The sequence below is a fragment of the Schistocerca gregaria genome, chromosome 1, assembly GCF_023897955.1.
Source record: "Schistocerca gregaria isolate iqSchGreg1 chromosome 1, iqSchGreg1.2, whole genome shotgun sequence".
NCBI lineage: Eukaryota > Metazoa > Arthropoda > Insecta > Orthoptera > Acrididae > Schistocerca > Schistocerca gregaria.
In genome coordinates, this window is record NC_064920.1 from 1,081,723,605 (window position 1) to 1,081,733,882 (window position 10,278).

The 10,278-nt window shown below is 44.8% G+C and overlaps 1 non-coding gene across 1 annotated transcript; it reads right to left on the reverse strand.

Moving 5' to 3' along the window:
• Positions 1 to 9,772: 9,772 nt before the first annotated feature.
• Trnai-aau (transfer RNA isoleucine (anticodon AAU)) lies at positions 9,773 to 9,846 on the reverse strand. Its single transcript has one exon. It is a non-coding gene; the product is annotated as a tRNA-Ile (tRNA).
• Positions 9,847 to 10,278: the final 432 nt, after the last annotated feature.

A 10,278-nucleotide genomic window follows, 5' to 3' on the forward strand; every position in this document is an offset into this window, starting at 1 on the left:
TACTCACCCGAAATCGATGAAACTGGCGTTGGTTCTCGACGTAATCGCCCTGCAGACGTACACATTTTTCACAACGCTGACGTCATGATTCCATGGCAGCGGCGAAGGCTTCTTTAGGAGTCTGTTTTGACCACTGGAAAATCGCTGAGGCAATAGCAGCATGGCTGGTGAATGTGCGGCCACGGAGAGTGTCTTTCATTGTTGGAAAAAGCCAAAAGTCAGTAGGAGCCAGGTCAGGTGAGTAGGGAGCATGAGGAATCACTTCTAAGTTGTTATCACGAAGAAACTGTTGCGTAACGTTAGCTCGATGTGCGAGTGCGTTGTCTTGGTGAAACAGCACACGAGCAGCCCTTCCCGGACGTTTTTGTTGCAGTGCAGGAAGGAATTTGTTCTTCAAAACATTTTCGTAGGATGCACCTGTTACCGTAGTGCCCTTTGGAACGCAATGGGTAAGGATTACGCCCTTGCTGTCCCAGAACATGGACACCATTTTTTTAAGCACTGGCGGTTACACGAAATATTTTTTGTGGCGGTGAATCTGTATGCTTCCATTGAGCTGACTGGCGCTTTGTTTCTGGATTGAAAAATGGCATCCACATCTCATCCATTGTCGCAACCGACGAAAAGAAAGTCACATTCATGCTGTCGTTGCGCGTCAACATTGCTTGGCAACATGCCACACGGGCAGCCATGTGGTCGTCCGTCAGCATTTGTGGCACTCACCTGGATGACACTTTTCGCATTTTCAGGTCGTCATGCAGGATTGTGTGCACAGAACCCACAGAAATGCCAACTCTGGAGGCGATCTGTTCAACAGTCATTCGGTGATCCCCCAAAACAATTCTCTCCACTTTCTCGATCACGTCGTCAGACCGACTTGTGCGAGCCCGAGGTTGTTTCGGTTTGTTGCCACACGATGTTCTGCCTTCATTAAACTGTCGCACCCGCGAACGCAATTTCGACACATCCATAACTCCGTCACCACATGTCTCCTTCAACTGTCGATGAATTTCAATTGGTTTCACACCACGCAAAAACAGAAAACGAATTATTACACGCTATTCAAGTAAGGAAAACGTTGCCATTTTAAGTATTTAAAACAGTTCCCATTCTCGCCGCTGGCTGTAAAATTCCATCTGCCGTACGGTGCTGCCATCTCTGGGACGTATTGACAGTGAACGGGGCCTCATTTTAAAACAATGCGCATGTTTCTATCTCTTTCCAGTCCGAAGAAAAAAAATTGGAGGCCTTAGAACTTGACTGCACCTCGTTTAGTTACTGAAAACACTAATTGAGAATCATGTTGCTCTGACGGAACCGGGTAATTTTTGACGATGGCAATGTACTGAAAAGCCACCACATCGAGCTGGACAGTAATTAAGGTGGCACAGTACCTGGCATCTTCCATCCGTTGCATGAAGCGGCGTCTGCTGGCAATTTCGGCGTTAATTCCGCCCATTTTCTCTTGTAATACAGCTACGCCGATACTCACGCACCATAACTTTTCGCTGATGTTGCAGCACTGGATATGTGGTAATAACGAGTTATTTGCTTTAATTAATTAATCACACTCGGGGAATGCAATTTAAACCACAAAATTATTATTGCCTTCAAACTTTACACACTGTGGATAACTTGGTTTGACTATTACAGAAACTGATTCACAAAATATAAATGTGCTGGTAATGGCGTTGGTATTACAACCATTGTTCATAATATAACTCTTGTAACATAACTTCTAGTTGGCTGCTACCGAAGTGAGCTCACCAATGGACCTCATCAGTTATTGAGATCACAATATGCCATTGGATGTGGCAACTGGTCCCTTCACACCTCGCCCGTGACACAAGCAACTCGTTGCAATTCACACAGCATTGCACCATGCATGTACCTCAAAGTGGGAAACCGGGAAATCGTACTATTTTGCCGCTCACAGCACATCTCCGTCCAAATACCGCATCTTACAAGCCTTAGTGTCCATTTAGCTTGTAGCCATATGATAAACGAAGTCCATATCTGTTTTCAACTCACTTGTAAATGGCCTGTTAGCAACGTTACAGTAGCACAGACCGGCAGTCACTTTTACGCCACTTAACACTTGTTTTGCCTCAGAGCTACGCTAACTTTCTTCTACTGCCAACACTACGTGCCAGCCTGTACACTGTTATCATTCTCAGGGATTCCCCCTAAACCTAAACATTATTTTACATTACGCCAAGTTCTCTATTTACAATTAAACATACCATAGCATTACAATATTCAATTACAGTTTTTTTTATAAATTAAAGTAATATTACATTTATATTTTTACTACATATACCAAGACTAAGTTATCTGTGCACCGTTAAATCTGTCGACCAACTCTGTTGTATGGGAGCGAAAGCTGGGTGGATTCATGTTACCTTATCAACAAGGTTGAGGTTCCCGATATGAAAGGAGATAGGATGATTGCAGGTACTAGTAGATGGGAACAATGGCAGGAGGGTGTCCACAATGAGGAAATCAAAGAAAAACTGGGAATGAACTCTATAGATGTAGCAGTCAGGGCGAACAGGCTTAGATGGTGGGGTCATGTTACACGCATGGGAGAAGCAAGGTTACCCAAGAGACTCATGGGTTCAGCAGTAGAGGGTAGGAGGAGTCGGGGTAGACCAAGGAGAAGGTACCTGTATTCGGTTAAGAATGTTTTTGAAGTAATATGCTTAACATCAGAAGAGGCACCAATGTTAGCATTGAATAGGAGATCGTGGAGGAATTTTATAAGGGGGCTATGCCCCAGAATGAACGCTGAAAGGCATAATCAGTCTTAAATGATGATGATGATGTAACAATATTGTTTAGTTTAATTCTCTTGTTATTTCGCTGTCAGAGTGAAGCACAAGCCAGTCACTATCTCCCACGTAGCCTTCTTTAATTTAGCTGCCACTAGGTGGAAGCATTTCCGCTTTGCCTTCGATTCTGGCCCACAGATGGCATAAGCATCCACTTTCTCTACCGTTGGGCCTTGACTATGCCTGGCATTCACTAGACGGCACGTTGTCACATTACAACCAGCATCGTACTCTGTCATCGGATCTGCTACAGATGTGCCTAGCCTGCTCTACACCTCACCTCCACGTTCGTCCATCACCTTGTTGCCCTCTAGTGGTTCCGCCGTCCTTCAACCACTTTCCACTTGTGATGACGACAACAGCCGACCAACACCGCCGTGATGCTCGTGCACAGATGCTGATCCATAATAATGCGACCTTTATCAAGGTCTCGTCTGCAGTTCGTATCGTCACCAGAATTATTCCCCATTCATCCCTGATAGTGCTCAAGTAACATTGCTTGAAGCATAGATGATGGATCAATTACAGCGAACAGTGAACACTGGTTTAGAAAAATGCTGCATTCCCACATGTGCAAAACATCTACATCTACATCCATACTCCGAAAGCCACCTGACAGTGTGTGGCGAAGGGTACCTTGAGTACCTCTATTGGTTCTCCCTTCTATTCCAGTCTCGTAATGTTCGTGGAAAGAAGGATTGTCGGTATGCTTCTGTGCGGGCTCTAATCTCTCTGATTTTATCCTCATGGTCTCTTCGCGAGATATACGTAGGAGGGAGCAATATACTGCTTGACTCTTCGGTGAAGGTATGTTCTCGAAACTTCCAACAAAAGCCTGTACCGAGCTACTGAGCGTCTCTCCTGCGAAGTCTTCCACTGCAGTTTATCTATCATCTCCGTAACGCTTTCGCGATTACTAAATGATCCTGTAACGAAGTGCGCTGCTCTCTGTTGGATCTTCTCTATCAACCCTATCTGGTGCGGATCCCACACCGGTGAACAGTATTCAAGCAGTGAGTGAACAAGCGTACTGTAACCTACTTCCTTTGTTTTCGGACTGCATTTCCTTAGGATTCTTGCAATGAATCTTAGTCGGGCATCTGCTTTACCAACGATTAAATTTATATGATTATTCCATTTTAAATCACTCCTAATGTGTACTCCCAGATAATTTATGGAATTAACTGCTTCCAGTTGCTGACCTGCTATTTTGTAGCTAAATGTTAAGGGATCTATCTTTCTATGTATTCGCAACACATTACACTTGTCTACATTGAGATTCAATTGTCATTCCCTGCACAATGCATCAATTCACTGCAGATCCTCCTGCATTTCAGTACAATTTTCCATTGTCACAACCTCTCGATATACCACAGCATCATCCGCAAAAAGCCTCAGTGAACATCCGATGTCACCCGCAAGGTCATTTATGGATATTGTGAATAGCAACAGCCCTACGACACTCCCCTACGGCACACCTGAAATCACTCTTACTTCGGAAGACTTCTCTGCATTGAGAATGACATGCTGCGTTCTGTTATCCAGGAACTCTTCAATCCAATCACACAATTGGTCTGATAGTCCACATGTTCTTACTTTGTTCATTAAAGTACTTCGAGGAACTGTGTCAAACGCCTTGCGGAAGTCAAGAAACACGGCATCTACCTGTGAACCCGTGTCTATGGCCCTCTGAGTCTCGTGGACGAATAGCGCGAGCTGGGTTTCACACGACCGTCTTTTTCGAAACCCATGCTGATTCCTACAGAGTAGATTTCTAGTCTCCAGAAAAGTCATTATACTCGAACATAATACGTGTTCCAAAATTCTACAACTGATCGACGTTAGAGATATGTCTATAGTTCTGCACATCTGTTCGACGTTCCTTCTTGAAAACTGGGATGACCTGTGCCCTTTTCCAATCCTTTGGAACGCTACGCTCTTCTAGAGACCTACGGTACACCGCTGCAAGAAGGGGAGCAAGTTCCTTCGCGTATTCTGTGTAAAATCGAACTGGTGTCCCATCAGGTCCAGCAGCCTTTCCTCTTTTGAGCCATTTTAATTGTTTCCCTATCCCTCTGTCATGTATTTCGATATATACCATTTTGTCATTTTTGGGACAATTTAGAGAAGGAACTACAGTGCAGTCTTCCTCTGTGAAACAGCTTTGGAAAAAGACATTTAGTATTTCGGCCTTTAGTCTGTCATACTCTGTTTTAGTACCATTTTGGTCACAGAGTATCTGGACATTTTGTTTTGATCCACCTACCGCTTTGACATAAGACCAAAATTTCTTAGGATTTTCTGCCAAGTCGTTACATAGAACTTTACTTTCGAATTCATTGAACGCTTCTCGCATAGCCCTCTTCACACTACATTTCGCTTCGCGTAATTTTTGTTTGTCTGCAAGGCTTTGGTTGTTTTTATGTTTGCTGCGAAGGTCCCTTTGCAGTTTTCTAACTCGGTTGTTGTACCACTGTGGCTCTTTTCCTTCTCTTGCGATCTTGCTTGGCACATACTCATCTAAAGCATATTGTACCATGGTTTTGAACTTTGTCCACTGATCCTCACCACTATCTGTACTTGAGACAAAACTTTTGTGTTGAGCCATCAGTTACTTTTTTGTCACTTTTGCTAAACAGATCTTCCTACCTTTTTTAATATCTGTATTTACGGCTGAAATCATCGATGCAGTAACCGCTTTATGAGCGCTGATTCCCTGTCCTGCGTTAACTGTTTCAAATACACTCCTGGAAATGGAAAAAAGAACACATTGACACCGTTGTGTCAGACCCACCATACTTGCTCCGGACACTGCGAGAGGGCTGTACAAGCAATGATCACACGCACGGCACAGCGGACACACCAGGAACCGCGGTGTTGGCCGTCGAATGGCGCTAGCTGCGCAGCATTTGTGCACCGCCGCCGTCAGTATCAGCCAGTTTGCCGTGGCATACGGAGCTCCATCGCAGTCTTTAACACTGGTAGCATGCCGCGACAGCGTGGACGTGTACCATATGTGCAGTTGACGGACTTTGAGCGAGGGCGTATAGTGGGCATGCGGGAGGCCGGGTGGACGTACTGCCAAATTGCTCAACACGTGGGGCGTGAGGTCTCCACAGTACATCGATGTTGTCGCCAGTGGTCGGCGGAAGGTGCACGTGCCCGTCGACCTGTGACCGGACCGCAGCGACGCACGGATGCACGCCAAGACCGTAGGATCCCACGCAGTGCCGTAGGGGACCGCACCGCCACTTCCCAGCAAATTAGGGTACTGTTGCTCCTGGAGTATCGGCGAGGACCATTCGCAACCATCTCCATGAAGCTGGGCTACGGTCCCGCACACCGTTAGGCCGTCTTCCGCTCACGCCCCAACATCGTGCAGCCCGCCTCCGGTGGTGTCGCGACAGGCGTGAATGGAGGGACGAATGGAGACGTGTCGTCTTCAGTGATGAGAGTCGCTTCTGCCTTGGTGCCAATCATGGTCGTATGCGTGTTTGGCGCCGTGCATGTGAGCGCCACAACCAGGACTGCATACGACCAAGGCACACAGGGCCAACACCCGGCATCATGGTGTGGGGAGCGATATCCTACACTGGCCGTACACCTCTGGTGATCGTCGAGGGGACAGTGAATAGTGCACAGTACATCCAAACCGTCATCGAACCCATCGTTCTACCATTCCTAGACCGGCAAGGGAACTTGCTGTTCCAACAGGACAATGCACGTCCGCATGTATCCCGTGCCACCCAACGGGCTCTAGAAGGTGTAAGTCAACTACCCTGGCCAGCAAGATCTCCGGATCTGTCCCCCATTGAGCATGTTTGGGACTGGATGAAGCGTCGTCTCACGCGGTCTTCACGTCCAGCACGAACGCTGGTCCAACTGAGGCGCCAGGTGGAAATGGCATGGCAAGCTGTTCCACAGGACTACATCCAGCATCTCTACGATCTTCTCCATGGGAGAATAGCAGCCTGCATTGCTGCGAAAGGTGGATATACACTGTACTAGTGCCGACATTGTGCATGCTCTGTTGCTTGTGTCTCCCTTCCTGGGACAATGAATTCACGGTGTTCTTATTTCAATTTCCAGGAGTGTAGTTCTTCTCTGTTTGTCACCAGGAGGTCTGATATGTTATCGCCACGAGTCGGTTCTCTGTTTAACTGCTCAAGATAATTTTCAGATAAAGCATTTTAAAAAAATTCACTGGATTCTTTGTCCCTGCCACCCGTTATGAACGTTTGAGTCTCCCAGTCTATATCCGGCAAATTAAAATCTCCAGCTAGAACTATAACATGGTGTGGAAATCTACTCGAAATATTATCCAAATTATCCTTGAGGTGCTCAGCCACAACAGCTGCTGAGCCAGGGGGCCTATAGAGACATCCAATTACCACGTCTGAGCCTGCTTCAACCGTGACCTTCACCCAAAGTATTTCACATTTCGGATCTCCGTCAATTTCCTTCAATACTATTGCACTTCTTATCGCTATAAACAAGCCACCCCCTTCACTGTCCAGCCTGTCTCTGCGGTATACATTCCAATCTGAGTTTATGATTTCATTATTGTTTACGTCTGGTTTCAGCCAACTTTCTGTCCCTATTACTATATGGGCATTGTGACCGTTTATTAATGAGAGCAGTTCTGGGACCTTTCTATAGACGCTCCTGCAGTTTACTATTAGCACATTAATATTGTCATTCCCTGTTGCATTTTGTCTACTCCTGCCTTGCCGCGTCTCAGGAGGCGTCTTGTCGGGCCTAGGGAGGGAATTCTCTCAAAGCTTGGTCAAACTAAAACGTGTCAAAAGAGATATGAAAATGAAGTGGATAGATTACCTGTAGCGAAGGAAACACATTGGTAGACACATAATTATAAAATATTCACTTAAACACAGCACTAGTCTGTGTCCTCTTAGCAGTATATAAGCAAGTTTTTGCCACAATTACGAAAGCCTGTCCAGCACAGGAAATTTACACCGCCAAAAAAAAAATGCAGAACCCTCAAGGACAAGGTCACTTTGTTTACAATCTGCAGAAAAGACTCACGACACCCTCCTTTTCACTTTCTACTGGTCAGCCGTCAGAACTTCCGAGACGTTGCTTTGTGTGCCATACAATAAAAATAAAGTATTACATCTGTACCGTGTTCTCTTTGTGGATGATGTACCACGTACAACTGAGTGATCATGCCTGTTTGTTCTTTTATACAGCACAGTGCAAAAGTGTTACTACATTTATTGCAGGTAAGAGTCTTAAGTCACTAAAATTAAGCATATAAATAAGAAACAAAAGTCGGAGAAATTTAGGTATGTACTGTTGGTAGTTTTAACAGTCAGTGTAAAGTATTACGAACAGCCACAAGAAACTACTGTGGAAATCATTAGGAGGAAACGGACGATTAAGTTTCAAGGTAGAGTCCACAGCGAGCTAATCAGATACAGAAGCTGGGATCGGACTGGGTTGGGGTAGGAGGCAGATAGTCCAATTTTTCGAAAGACTCGTCCTTGGCGGTCAGGGATTCGAACTCTGATTCTTCCTAATGCTAGTCGATTTCTTTATTCACAATGACATATCGCTCGTTTAAGAACCACTGGTAGAACAGTGACGCAATAATGCAAAGATGCCCTTGTGCGCAGTCGTGGAATCTCCACGTTGGACCAATTCCAGCGCATTTTTTTGCCAACGCTGTACCTTGCGTATAAAGACCAAAAGGGAAATACAGACTAGCATCCATACACAGGTTGCGACGTTTCTCGTTCTCCACACGTGTACTGGACAGGAATTTCAGGGATAAGAACTCTCTGCCTTGCACTGGAGATGTGGGCTGTTATACGAAGATGATAGGACACATACCTTGTCTCATTCATAAATCTTGAATTTATGTAAACTGCTACGACAGGAAACGCGTCTAAATGTATTCTAACTTACTCTTTTTAGTAGCCAATGAAAATTCCTCATGACATACGAAGTAATCTCAAATTTCGTCTAATGAGAAAACAGGGGTGCACTCAAAAAACTTGTTTATTTAATATGTTCACTGAGAAGACAACAACAATAAAAGAAAAGACCATTAGAATGAAATGTAACGGTATTCATATTTCCTGCATCTGATTTGCCGGTGACATTGCAATAGTGGCGGACTGAGAGAAAGATCTAAATATAACGCTTACGGGCTTGAATCGAGAGATACGGAAACGGAAACTAAAACTAAAAATAAAAACCAAGCAAACAAAATAATTGTTGATGGGCAAGAAAGGAGGTGGAGGAGGTAAGACTGAGATAAAAATAAAGCAGTGAGGAAATCGAGGTAGTAACAGAATTTCACTGTTTCTGCAGCAATGTGGAGGAAAACAACAGATGTCTCAAGGAAATCAAGGAAAGAATACCACTGGCCAAGAACGCCTTCCAAAGCAAGAAGAACCTCCTACAGAGCAACCATATAAATGTCCACACGAAGAAAATCTGTGTAAAGACTTTTGAGTTAAGTGTCCTCACATACGAATGTGAAACCTGGACGTTAGGAAAGCAGCAGAAAGCTCTCTTCGGAGGTGCAGAAATGTCGCTCTGGATGAGAATTACAAGAAAAATGAATGAGATGGTTGTACAAGAAAAAGGAGGGAAGAAAGAACTATTGAAAATCATAGAGCAACGCAAAACAAAACTCACTGCACGCTTAATTAGACACGATATTCTTTTACAAAACATTTTCGATTGCTTAAAAAATATGATCAGTGAGATGGGAGGATTGCTCAAGAGATGAAGATGTGGCTACACAGACATGGCATGGCCTTTTGAAAGAATAATAATAATAAAAAAGAAACAGCCGACTCTGAACCATGAGTTGAACTCATTTCAGAGGTATTCCGAATATTTTCGTAGTTTCATTCGTGCCGCACACAGCGTGCATCTTACGTGGACAATTTGCCGGAAGAGAAAATAGTTGGCCCGTGGGGGGATCGAACCCACGACCTTCGCGTTATTAGCACGACGCTCTAACCAACTGAGCTAACGGGCCATCACAGTAGATCGTAAACTGGAGATAAATGTAGTGGACCAATTCACGCGCCCTCTCCCTCCCCTCCCCGCCAACCGATTAACAATAACTGTAATTATAAATTTCCGTCTCTTTTGAGGACAAGTGACAATCGATGGCTAGGGTCTGTTACTAATACATCCAGGTGAGACGGGTTGCCGACAATCAAGGCGCACTCACGTCGCGTTCTGCACAGCCCATTCAGACACGGCCTCGGTGCTTACGTCAGGATTTTTCGTAATTCCTGTGACATGCAACACAAGAAATTTTTGGTTGAGTTAAGAGTCCCGTGAACAACGTTGACACAGTAAATGCAATGTTTGTTCGTTTCTAATAATCGGATCGGCCGTGACTTTTCCTAAACATACAAATCGGGTGTACATAGCACCCTCAAACAGTCGTCTCCCATCTTTT